Genomic DNA, 14,682 nt, shown 5'->3' with positions numbered 1-14,682 from the left:
TTCATTTATCTTAAGTTTTTTGTGTGAAGAGTATTCATCATTTATCTCTGTGCCCTTGTTATCCCATCTTGTTATTGAGATCATATCCCTTGTGTAGCTATTCAAAAGCGCCTTTGTGTAAGCTCACTCATACACACAAACATACATAAAGAATGAATGATGCGAATGTGTGTGTTGTTGTAGCGCATCAACAAGCGCCTTTGCCAATAAAAGAAAACACTGCTAAAACATTGACAAAAGACCAACTGAACTGTAAATATTCATGTATGCCGCCAACTAGTTACACACATACATACAAAAGTTCATAAGTATACATATGTGCTATTAGAGTACTGTGGCCTTAGCAGTAGTTGCGTGTATTGGAGTTTAGACAGAGCGACTGACACAGGCGGTGCACAGCAATACGAAAAGTGGAAAATAAACGAAAAAATTTAAAAAAATCCAAATTCTTGCATTTGCTTTGTAAAAAAAAAAAAAAAACACATGAAAAATTTTTAAAGCGCCTTTACGACCTTTTACTATAACCATATTCTATACAATGTGTAAGGATATCATATTGCTACGCCCTTAAATATGTATGTATATGGTTGGTAAAGCATGTGATGAACGCCTACAATGCTACCATATATAAAAGATATATATGCCGATATATATTATATATATGCCTGTTTCTTTTATTAGTTTAGTTGTTTTTGTTATTGCCATGGTCGTCATCAAAAGTGGGGTGTCTCATCCGAGGCTGTTGTTGCGCTTTCATTGGGTTGGTTTTTTTTATGTCGCGGGTCCCAAACCCAGCGCACAACCCTATGCAGGGAATGTTTCGCCTTCTCACTTTAACTCGCCTTCAAACGGATGTTCTTAGGCGACGCAGAGGATACTTGGTCAAGGACCGGAAGTCGTGAGCTGCTTGAGTCATATGTAAAAGAATCGTTTCTGGCCACTCCGTGAATGGTGATCAGAGAACTTTCCTTACTTGCGTGAACTTCTATACATGACTCCATCGTCCATTTTTGTTATTACTATCAAAAAAAAAAAAAAAAAAATCTGTTGACTCGATTGGCAGCTGCCGCAGCAACCACATCGAAACTTTAACCGCTAATATTTTCCTTTGCTGCGGTTATTCGCTGTGACTGGCATGCAGTCTACAAAATAGTGCGCATATTTTCGACATACAAATATTTTTCTTTTAAGTTTTATTTCTACGTATTCTGCATTTAGTTTCGCGTTTTCGCTATTTCATAAAATTGTTGTGTCTATTGTGTTTTGCTTTGATGCTAGCTGTGCTTATTTGTTCAGCGTTTACCCTTGACACAAGCCATGAGGTCGTACACTATTTTGTACATCTTTTTATCCCTTTTTTTTTTAAACCCGAAACTGTTTGAGTTTCATTTTAAAATAACATTTTAGCTTTAAAATTTATTTAAATACTCTTTTATCTCTTTGCAGCTCTTACTTTTGTTCCTGCTTTCCCGGTTTCAGTGGCACAGATTGCGGCCGTGGCCCATTGTGTGAGAATCCACATACGAATATATGCCAAAACGGCGGCACATGCAAGTGAGTATTAAAGTTAAGATTAAAAGCAGTACATTTCAGTAGCAAAGATACTTAAAACCAAATTAGGGAAATCCTAAAAAATGACGATTTTTGTGAATTAATAGACAACACATATTTTTCTCTTTTAATTTCAAGAATACCTAGTAAAATTTTTGAAGTAAAACCTTTAGCGTCTTTCGAGAAATACGCGATCTTCCAAGGCATTCAGAAAATTTCTGCACTACTGCAGTGATTTCGGTCCTCACAAGCGTTCAAATTCTTATGTGGTAAGGTGCCGAACTTGGCTATGTTGTGCCCAAATCTTGGCAATATATCTTGTTATTGATATGGGAATCAAATATTTTGAATGAATATTTTACACCGAGGATTACAGTCCGGCGTGAAAGCTATATTTTCTGAATATATTATAATGCGTATCAGAAGATTTACTTACATTTTTTTTATTAAATTCATTAAGAAATTCGAAAAAATTTTTTTTAATGAATATCTAATGAAATATCGATCGAAATGTTATTTCATCAGTATAATATTGTCTGTAATGCTACCTCCAGTCAGTGTTTTAATACAGATTAATAGGCTAGGTGTGTGACCTAGCTAAATCAAGTGGTTCATGACTTCACTAACTTATGCTGAAGTGTTAATTTTATAATGCAGTTGTGAATTGTTCACCAAAATTTAATGTTTTTTTTGCCCAAATGGCCAATTCAATTGTTTTCCATTTTGTTTAAATTATTTTTGAAATAACACAAAAATATCATATGTCATCACTAGCTATTAATTGGAATTTTTCTAAATATGGATTTCAGTCTTAAATATTTCAATTGTATTCAGAAGATACCATTTTTGACTCAGAAATTTTTTGGTCTTGTACACGTATCTAATGCTTATGCCAACATTCTTTTAGAATAATCTTCATTGATACTAATAACTACACGGCCTCTTTCCACCAATTCAAAGTCAGCTCGTTTGAATCCTTACGATAATTTTTAGATCGTATTAAGCACGTATAAATTTGCGTACAACTCTTACGATCATCACCATAAACTTCCTCAGGTGCTGGCATTCGATAAATTATGCCTAAATGTATGCACCAATTTTACGTGTTTTTAATATTAATATTTAATTTACTTAATGAGCTAATAATTAATTGGGATATCAGATAACATTATTAGATAATTGCTCATCTTCTACTTAGCATGTTTTCATAGTAATTTTGCTCTACCTGACCTTTGCCCAATGGCACTCTTTTGTCTCCGAGTTGATAAATATGCCGCTTTTGTGCTCTAATATACATATGTTTATAGTATTTTAGATACATACCATTTTTGTGCAGTATTTTCATGTAATTCGAGGATATGCCAGTGCTTCTGACAGTAATTGAAAAATTTGTGTGTGACACTAAGTCACTCATATGTCAGGTCGGACAAAATTAATAACAATTTTACCATATAAAAGATGGTAAAGAGTATATGTATGATGAATAAATGAATATTTATTTATTGTTTATGAAACGCTGCACTCGCTCATTTTCGAATTGTTTTGACGGGTGGACAAAAAAGCTCATCAGCTTTAAGGGGCTATACCAGTGTGACGCATGAAAATTTAGGTGATTTTCGTGAATTTTTTTTAAGAAAGTACGCGATTGAATATTTCGAACTTCTTTAAATGTAACAAGGTATATTTTAATAATTTTTTTTACAAAATTGTTGAAAAATAACCTGTCTTCGGAGGTGTTAAAAAAAGTGCCCCAACTGCTGGCGTCATTCCGGCCGAATGAATAGTTGAAAAAAAAAATTTTAAAAGTTTATTAAACCTAGAGATATTTCCTATGCAATGACTTGCAATCTTTGAAAAATTTCAAAAATCAACTAAATAGCGTAATTGTGAAAAAAATATAATTTTTTAAAAAATTCCAATTTTCAACTAATTAAAAAACATGGTAGGGGTATTGTATAGTAAATGCATTAGGAAATGCTTAGTTTTAATTTGAAGTCGATCGGTTAGTTTCTCGTTGAGTTATGACGCCTGAAAATTTGAAAAATGTCGTTTCGCGTTGAGTTTTATCAAAAATTATGGGTTTAATATTGTAATTTTAATCAATTTGGCCTTTGAGACGTAAGAAGGTATATAAAAAGTACTAAACAAATTTCCTCTGACAATTTTTTCACACATGTTCTTGATATTTCCAATTTTAATATTAGTTTTATATTTTTTAAGATTTTATTTTGAAGGTATTTAAGTTCTGGTTTTTACCCCTACTTACTCCTTTGAAGATTCGGTACACCAAAATATGAAAATTAATTCTGTCTCACATTTATTATTGACATTTTCTTGTTCCAAAATATACTTTATTGAACTTAACACCAAGGCAAAAATGAACTTTTTCTTTTGAAATCAGCGAATATTTGCTAAACAAAACTAATCATTTGCTGCTTTTATAGTTTAAAAATTTATAAAATTTCGCTTTCACCTAAATTTGAATGCTGAAAGTGAAATTTGCATTAACAAATTGGGTGAAATACATAAAAGAAATGGTTGAATTATAGAATTTGTGAAGAAAGTGAATGGCGCGGAAACCCAAATAAAAAATGCAGCTGCAATAAAATATTCATTAACACTTAAGAGTCAAGCAAACTGCAAACGCTATGTAGTTTTGGAGGTAAAAGTGGGTGCATAAAGCAAACAAAAGGCTTGGTTTGGTTAAGTAATTGGCAGGAAAGCAGATAAAGAAAGCGGAGTAGACACAAAGACTTTGAAAATGCAAATTTTGCGCAAATATGCGAGAAAGCCGCAATGAATGCACTTTAAAGGAGGGAGCGAGAATACAGAAAAGCTGCGATGAGAAAGAGAAAGAAAGGCCATCCAGCACGTAGTCAAAATGAGAAGTGAACGCATGGCAGGTCGAATCAGGTATACATATGCGATATTAAATCAACCGAAGAGACTTTCGATACACGTAATATATTGAGTTGATTTAGAGATCGTTAGTCAGAGGATTGGTGTTCATTATGCTAGGAATATTATAATATCTATTACATATAATATGTAATATTAAAATAATTTTAAAACTTTTCAGAAAATTTTTGACTGCCCAACTTAACGGTTCAAAGTTTGTTAGAAAGTCGAAAATCCCTACACAGTATATTCGGGGTAGAGAAAAACCTGAACTGATTTCATTACCCTTTTCCATGAGGCAACTGAAAAGTGAAGTTTGTTTCTACAAATAAAGACCAAACTCTAAAAGTCTGGCATCATTTCCGTCCTGCTGTTTTCTGCGGAGGCATGGACAGAGACATCATTCGATGAGTCGGTCTTAGAAATGTTCGAGAGAAAGGTTTTACGGAAGATTTATGGTTCCTTGCGCATTAGCAACGGCAAACACCGCAGTCGATGGAACAATAACCTGCTGAGGATATACGGCGACAGTGACATATTCAATTCAGCACCCGCCGATGAAAGCAGAGGAAGAGGAATACCCTCACTCCGTCGGAAATATCAGATGGAGAAATACCTAGCTGCACTTGGAGTCACAAATTGGCACCAAATGGCAAAAACAAGAAACGACTGACGCGCTGTTCTTAAGCGGAGTCTATGCCAGTAAAAAAGTAGAAGAATACAAGAGCGTTGAGAAAATACGTTCACCAATTTCACCCATTTCGGCAATAAACTATAGTATATCCAGTGTTATAATTTTACTTAAATATCCATATCGATTCGGTGAGTCATCCACCATATGGTACTGACTTGGTTTCCAGCGATTTCTGATGGGGATCCAGTGATGATGATCTTAATGGAGAATATTTTTTAAAACAGTAAAGTGATTTTCTATTAAAAAAAACATGGTTTTTAGTTCTATGTTTCGAAACATAAAATACAACCCTGTCATTTGTAGGCTGTTGCACGAATATTATGGAGAGAGCCTGGTATTTTATATTATGGATTATAGATACACCTGTAGTATGTAAAAATTATTATTATTTTTTCTTTCAATTGGAAACGCATCCAAAAAAGTATTGCTAGGAGAACAATAACTGCACAGACGGTTAGTTATACACACGTATACCTTTCTGCTTACCGCTTTCGTAACAATTCCTCTGCATTTTTTTGCTATTTCCTTTTTGCATATTTTACTCCAACGCTTTATACATTTTTTGTGCTTCTTTTCGCCACTTTCCCCATTTTTGCCATTATTGGCTTTGCGCCTTTTCAAAATCGCATTTCGCTTCCTTTGTGTTGCTCATACGCAGCGGTGCACGGCGACACCCACAAGCCAATACTATGCTAAAGCAATGCCAAGAAGCTCGCGCAAACTGGGCGCTTTTCCGTCATATTTCGCTGTTCGCGCACTAAATTAAATTGTAATAAAAATTTTATTTTCCTTCGCGTTGAGGCCAAATGTGAATGTACTTATTGCAATGACAAAAAAAAAAAAAAAAAAAAAAAAAACAGTGAAAACTGTAAAATTGTAAAATTATATTTATGCATTACATATTGTGCGAGTATGTATGTATTGTGTGTGTGCCAAGTGGCGCAACATCTCCCATGTGATATATGGCCAAAGTCAATTGTGTTGACAGCTTGTCAGCCCCGTTGGCCCCACTGCAGACGGCCGTTGAAGTGGTTGCTTGCTGCTTGCCGGCTGTCTTTACCAACTGATTGACTGCCAGTGTGCACTCTGCACGAGTGGCACTCTCGGTGTGCTCGCCAGCAGACAGACAGGCTGTTGATATGCTGAATTGTATTTCGTGCGATTTTATTTTATTTGCATAGACTTATTTTCGCCGCCTACCACTTTTGAGAGCTCTTGGCAGTGATCGTGTGTTGGGTGCGCCTATGGCTTGGCAGCTGTAAATTTCCATTCGTTTTGATTTTTGATTGCTTCGTGGCGAGGGCACACATATTTACATGCGATGTTTGGGCTTCTGATGCCACATAAGGTGGGGTGTTATTGCATTGGAATAAAGGCTTTTTATTGGTTTAGAGGATAAAAATTTAAAGGAGGAAAGGTAGTAGGAAACGTATAAGAAATAGTGGTAGAAAAATAGTAATAAATATGAAAAATAAGTTGTAGAATAGAAGCGCAAGAAAAATGATAGAAGAAAGAAAAGTAAAAGTACACTGAAAACGACAAAGTTGAACAGAAAGAAAGAAGAAAAGTACAAATAAGACATAACCATTTTCATTACTGATCGTTAATGTCATTATTACTGAAAATTATTGCAATAATTGCAAGTAATTAATATAATCATTATTGATAATTACTGCAATCGTTTCTCATAATTAAATCATTAATGACATTCATTAAGTCAAGATCTTTCATTACCGATAACTAATGCCATTATTACTGAATATTATTTCAACAATTACTAGTAATTAATATAATCATTATTACTGTACTCTTTGCTGATAATTACTGTAATCATTACAGATAATTTCTGTAATTTGTTCTGATAATTATTAAACTAATTACTGCTGATTACTTGAACCATCACTGGTAATTAAACTAATCATTACTGACATTCATTATGTCAGGGTCTTACTGAAAATTATCGCCATAATTACTAGTAATCATTATTTACAATTACTGTAATCATTACGGATAATTACTGTATTTAATTTTGATAACTCCTATAATCATTGCTGTTGGCACCTGTAATCATTACTGGTAAGTAATGTAACCATTAGCTGCTATGATTATAATGTGTGTCAGTAAAATTATAATCATAGCAGCTAATTAATTTACCTTTTACTGATAAATCATGTAATGGCTATTGATAATAATAATATATTTATTGGCGTAGACGACGCTTATATGGTTATATATTATTGTAATAATTTTTGATAACTAATATAATCCTTACTGGTAATTACTTTAAGCATTACCGATAATAACTGTATTCAGTACTCGTAAATAATCAAATCATAGCTGTAATTTTTACTGGCAACTACTGCAATTATTACTGTAATTACTTCCGGTAACTATTGTAATCATCACTTTAAACAGTATAGATGCTTGATTACGTCTCAGCTAAATAACTATAAAGTGCACTACTGCCAAAACATGGTGATACGCCATATTGTTGCACTTCTGCCTCGGCATTGAAGTCATGCATAATATGAAAAAAATATAACTAAACTCATTGGTGAAATATTTTTTATTCAATTCAATGCATTTTGTTTAACTTTTCGTTGTGTCGTATTCGATTTTTACTATGTCTGAATATATGGAACAAAGAAACCATCTCATGCTGCATTGGTTATTCGTGATAATTTCGCCACACTTTCAACTAATATAGTGCTGCAACTACCGCAATCACCAGATTTATCTTTGTGTAACTTCTAGCTATCTAGCAAATTCACATGACCACTCCGAGGACATCGTTTTGACTCCATTGAGGGTAAAAACGCTGAATCGAGGAAGATTCTGATGGCCATCGCGGTGGAGAATTTTTCAAAGTACTATGTTGACTGAAAAAATCGTCGGAAGGAGACTACTTTGAAGGAAATCAAATGGACAAATTTCACCTTTCAACTTGATCGCAGTAAAAATTAAAAACTAACCTTTTCAAAAATTTCCATGTTACGCTTTTATTTTGTAACGAAGTTTAATTTTGTATCCTGAGATTCATAATATGAAATTTCGACTCTACCCTAAAGAACACACTTTCAATAGATTAGAGCAAAAGGAAAGTAATAATGAATGAAGTACTACAGTAAAAAAACATTAAGTTGGAATAGAAGAAAGCGCTAATTGAATTTCAGTAAGCTTGTTTTTTATCTTCTTTGCTATAAGCTATCATCAGATTTAAAAACCAGTTATAAAGCGATGAAAGGGAAACTTAATGACAGCAACTTACTTAATTATCGCCTTTGCGAGGCTAAGATTGAAATAAGAGGTATCTTTGCACTTAAGTCAGTGAAATTTGCTGAATATATCTGATTTCAGATATATGTATGTCAACTCATTTTAGATTTAATATATCGTCACCTGAAATGCAAAATAACATATCATCAAGAAATTCGAAATTGAGTATCTTATTGATTACGCTTCACTACTTCAAATTACATACATAATATTGCATATGTTCAACAATTTCAGGTTCTGCGCTCAGATATGAACCAGTTTTATCCAATATCAAATTTTTTTTTCATTCATGTTCCCTTTTAATTCGTGTTTCATTCATGGCACTGTAAATTTCCGAAAATATTGTTACGTTATTTTGCATTTCAGGTGACGATATATAGAGATACATTTCAAGGTTCAATCATTTCTCAGTGAATAACAACAGAAATTTCAAATCTAATGGGGAATATTTATTATCATTCGACAAAACATTATTTGAAAATTGTTTTTTGAAGATTATTTCTTTCAATCGACTTGCTGGAAACGTGAAATTATCTGCTCCCCGAAGAGTTTTCTCAATGTGGGAATTAGCACCGTCTTGTTGAAAGCAAATGTCGCCGAAATCTCGAGCTTCAACCTTAAACATCAAATAGTCGGATATCATGGCGCGATAATGGACGCCATTTACGGTAACGTTCTTACCGGCATAATTTTTGAGGAAATATGGACCGACGACCACATCAAACAATTGTTTTCTCAGGATAAAATGGCAGCCCTTGAATCTTTTTAGGTTACTCTTCGTCCCAAATCCAGCAGTGTTGCTTGTTTATATACTCATTGAGCCGAAAGTGGACTTCAGCGCAGATCAAAAGTTGGCTCGAAAACATGGGATCGACTTGGAACTATTCAAGAGCCCATAGAGCGAAGCGATATCGCTTGTAAACGCCGAGCGACTTTAATTCTTACAGAATCTGCAAAGTCGTTGCATACCCCAATCCGAGTTGCTGCTCTTTACATGTTGTGTACATTCTCAACTACGGCTGCTATATTTTCTTTACTGGGTGATGGTGATACGAATTGTACGCTCAGTAGACCTTGACCATAAGGTGAGAGAAGCGGGCGAAACACATTCTTTACAGAATGTGAATTTTCGTAATAAAGTTGAACGATTTAGAAACGTTGTTCAGGCGTAAGTCTTTCATAATGAGATGCCAAACACTTTTGAAAGAATATAATATGACAGTTACACGCGACTCACGGAAGAGTACTTTCACTTGGATCATCCGTTATAGATTTTTTCACAAATACCAAAAAAATACAATCTGTATTTTCAAGAAATTCCTCAATAGCAATATTAATTTGTTGATTCGTATATTTGAGATAATTTAAAGGTATGTTCGCCAAGCGCTCGAATGAGAAGTACAGAAGTGGTAAAGATAACAGAAAATCTATTACAAAATAAGTAAAGAGTAGTGTAGTCTTTTCAAATCGAACTGCGTATGTGGAAAATCTTCTACCGATCATTCTGAACAACTTTCCTTAAAATACTATGTTTAAGACCAGTACCGAGGCAGCGATTTTCAGGCGAAGTGTTTAAGTGATCCTAAAAATTGGTTCATCAGTTTCTAAAATATCCGAATGAATTTAATATGTACTCGTACATATGCGTGGTATTCTATTGATTACTTGACAGAATTTGTCAGATCGGACAACTATATTACATACTCCCGTACAGGCAATTATTAAGATTTTTTAAACGTGGCTTTAAATATTGTTGAATTAAAACAAGACGCAGAAACTACTTCAATATTATTGTAGTTTATCAAAAACCCAATGAAAACATTTTCAGTATTAAACAAGCATTTGGCAATTTTCCGTGTTTTTAGTTTTCGATAAAACTTAAATTTACTTTTAAAATCAAAAAAACAACTCTTTCGATATCACTACTCAACTCTTTAAATCACTGCATTTACAATAACTACAACAACTGGCTTTAAAAGCATGTGAGTGCAATCCACGCCAGAGTACAACGAACCACAATTGAGTGGAAAACTGTTGAAAAAATTGTTGATTTATTTACAATTTCCGTACTTTGCGTTAACAATAAACAAGCAACAACAATAACAATAACATGGGAAATAATTCACTTAAGTGCGGAAATTAAATAACTGCGTTGAAACAATAAAAATAAGAAAATAAAAAGTAAAGAGTACAAAAATGTGACAAATATGGCAAGGCGCGCGCCAGCAAATGAACCACAACTGTTGTAATCCCATCGGCACAAAGGCGAAGAAAATTGGTTAATATAAAGAGATAACCGCGAAAAAACCAACTTTATAGGCAGATAAATAAGCCAAGTGCACACGCATACACATACACATGCCAAGGAATGCGAGTGAATTGAGACTCATGTAGGGGCTTTAAAAACATATATTTACATAAGTATATGAGCTTACGCGCTTGTGCTTACATATTTCAACTATAATGAGCGCTTTTTCGTAAACATTTCATTTACGCTTGCCACTTTTTCTTCTTCTTCTTGTTTTTTTGCAGACACATTGGCGATGCGGCCATTACGTGCCACTGTCCGAGCGGCTTTAAGGGCACCAAATGCGAAATACCGGAAATAAATGAAATGACATTGGGTAAGTGCGTGTCAGTGGTATATATATGTACCATATTTTGCTATAACTATACATATACATATATACCTACAAATGTATCCATGCCTGAGTAGTTGTGTAAGCGTCTCCAATACTGTTTGTTAAAATGTCTTCTCATCTCCATACAAGCCTTGCTTCATTCAGTAAAGTCGTTGTTGTTGTGTAAAATTATGCCACAATGCGTGTGTTTGTTGTTGCAGTTGAAATTTATTGGCTTTACACAAGCGCGCGGATAATGTTGCTCGCTGTCGTTGGCAGTCAGCAGCTGCCAAAGCATTGAAATATCGCATACGTCGCGCATTGTGCCGCCTGTTAGCGCAGTAGTCTGTAGTCAGTTGTCTGCTGATGCTGTGTGACGCATACATTACCGCAGTGCGCACGTTGCGGTGCTCAATGGCCACCAATATGGCTGTAGCTGACCAACAATGTCGGCTGGGGCATTGCGTAGTTGTTGTTGTTGTTTATTTAATTAAGGAAATAATTAAGCATTAATGAAATATACAAACAAGTGACTTCGAGTGCGTTGGCTGATTGTTGCGTACACGCCATGTAGCCTCTATATGTTACGTATACGCCATGTATAAGCAAGCAAAATATTACGTAATGACGCACGCGTGCAAATATTTACTTTTACGCATGCCTTCCATGGCACATTTCGTCGTACACCTGTAAGCTGCAGCAAGTCTATGAACCAAAGTAAAATTTTAAATTTTAAGACACTTTAATACTTTCGGTATTATTTTTTCCTTTTGTTCAAGCTGAGCTGCGTAAAAGTCAATGTTCTTCAATATGTATTTATATGTATATACTAATGTGTATGTAAAGGTATATGTATACCTATATATAGTATAAGCGCCTGTAGTTTTTGCTTTTAATCTTTTTTTCTGTCGTCTTGTTTACTTTCGTTGAAGTGAATAAGAAGATTTATGGCATGGCAAAAACAACACTTACGTAGCTTACTTTCAGTAGCATACTTTCAGTTTACGTAATATTCGCTATGATTTATGTAGTCGCATAAATGCGTTTGTGTGTGTGTGCGTACTGTAATGAAGTGTGAAAGGCAAAAATGTCAAAAAAAAAAAAAAAAAAAAAAAAAAAAAAAAAAAAGTATTGAAGAACGATAAAATGTCGTTAGGACTTTATTTTCTTTAAAAATATGTTGGTGTGATTATTGGCAAGATGTTGGAATAATACGTTGCTCTTTTGTTTTTCTATACATTTGGGTTGGTTGAAAGACATTGCTATTTTATTTACATAAAATTTTATTTGCTTTTTTGACTGCTAAATAATATTGGTTAGTCGAAGAAGTCTTTTCGTATTTGGCTTTTATGCATATTTGTTTATTTATTTATTATTATAAATATAAAAAAATTAGTTTAACTTTGTTTAGAAATACGAAATGATATTTTCAGCTAATCAATATTTTAATGTTGCTAAGGTTTAAGTCGTTGCAAATGGCACATAAATATCTCTAGGCTGAAAATGTGTTTAGAAATAGGTCGACTGATTCAAAAGCAAGTCTAAAAGGCTGTTCTTTATTACATTTTGATGGGTTGAACACAAAAGTCATTTAATATCTTAATAAAATTGCTTATAAGGACTACTCGAAAAAGTTTCCTGGAAAACTGATAGGTTTTTTTTTATAGTATTACGAAGTATCGAAAGCCGAAGGGCGGAACTTTATGCCTCTAAACCTAATCTCCTCCCAAGTCATATTTTTCCCATGGAACCAACGGACTAAGAATTCGTTCATGGGAGATGGAAAGGTTTTAAGTTTCATCAGCCATACGGACTGACTAACGCCTAATTTATGTATATATGTCTTAGTTGAATTGAAGGTGACGTTTCGCTAACATTATTCCATATACCAGAGAATTGGCATACGTCCAAGTGAAGTTTTTGACTTTCCCCTTACATTTCAAAAACGATAACATTGAAAAAATACGTGATCGAAGTTTTCTGTGCACTTTCTACACGTCGGACAGTATGGACTAATATCATGATAGAATACGAACAGATAGCTTCTAAAGCTTCCATTCAGTACTCAGTATTTGGGTTAAGTGGAAGTTTAGGTCCCCATGTTCTATAACTATCTACGAATGAATGTCCCGGATTTATCTGAGGCTCCACCAATGTGATGATTTTGGCTCTCTCTTCTTTTTTACGTCTACAGGCGACTTTGATAGCTGATTCAATCGCGCCAATTCGGCTCATTTGATGTCAGTGGGCAGCATACTGGCTAGAACTTCATTCCCATGGCTTGATATCGTTCGCAAAGCACTTGTTATTTGTAAAGAAGTGAGCCTATGCACAGCGTTTATTTGTTTTGCATATGATTTTATATATTTTTGGCTGTGCCCATATTGGTGTTGCACACAATATTACGGGAACTCATCTTAAGAGGATTTTGTTCACAGCTTGTGCTATTAAAGTTCGACGGCTGTAATACACGCAACCTCTTTTGTCCATCATTATTGGACAGAACATTAGATATTTTGTTTTCTTTACTCGAAGTATGCGCCAGGTGTTTCTTAAAGTTTAAATTGGACTAGAATATTGCTCCCATATACTTCAGCTGTGGCTGTGAAATAATATCAGATTCCCCTATGTTGAGTGATACCGTTTCTTCCATACCACCTCTCTTGTGCTTATGAGCAAGAATTCCGTTTTTTGCTCAGCCAATTCTAAACTCATAGTAGGAAACCATTGGCTCAGACCATTTATGTAAACATTGCATTTGTATTCTTAACACCCCGTCGAATATTAAGTTCCATAGTAGATGGCCTAAGACCGAGCCTTGCGGTATTCCACTCGAGACAGTAAGCTCTGTGTGTCTCCGTCCGTGTTGAGTAACAACGTCCTACATATTTTGAAAGTAATTCATTATAATATTTACAAGATACTGGGGTGCCCGCCTTTCATAAAGAAATTTGATTATATATGCCCAATTTGCGAAGTTTAACATATTCTCATCATACAGCGTAATTACCGCGCAATATTTTTTTGTTTCCATTTTTTACCACTTACTACTTCTTCTTGTTCTTTTTTTTTCCAAGGAGCTAAAACACTCATTCGACATGCTTTTTGTACCGTGGAAAAAGCAAAAAAAAAAAAAAAAAAAAAAAAAAAAAAAAAAAAAAAAAAAAAAAAAAAAAAAAAAAAAAAAAAAAAAAAAAAAAAAAAAATTTGTTCTGCTTTTTCTTTTTTTTTTTTAAGTCCAGTTTACTTTGGAAAACACATTGTTTACAAAAGTTGATAAGATGAAGGTTATTCAGGTGGATTTTTTCGTTTTGGAAGTAACGAGAACCAAATGCTGTACCATCTACGGGTCGGAGAACTGCTCTTCTATTAGACACGCGTTGTAGAGTTTGACTGGGCTGGGTTTTAGTGTTCCATTTGGAATTCCACCAATTCCAGACGTCCAGGTGTTTTTGACTTTTTTTTGGAAATGGTTATGATAGGTTAAAACTAAACATAAGTAGGTTGGACAGTAGATAAAAATACCCAAGTTTTGAAGTGTTGGCAGCGCTAATTCTTTCGATTTTTTCACCACAAAAGCCTTCAAGAGCTAAATAAAAGCTGGAGTACATTTTACTATAAAAATTCCTTGAAAAATATGGA

Source organism: Bactrocera latifrons, unplaced genomic scaffold (genome assembly GCF_001853355.1).
Source record: "Bactrocera latifrons isolate USDA-ARS-PBARC rearing strain unplaced genomic scaffold, ASM185335v1 scaffold_2, whole genome shotgun sequence".
Lineage (NCBI taxonomy): Eukaryota > Metazoa > Arthropoda > Insecta > Diptera > Tephritidae > Bactrocera > Bactrocera latifrons.
Note: the sequence above shows the minus strand (reverse complement) of the source record.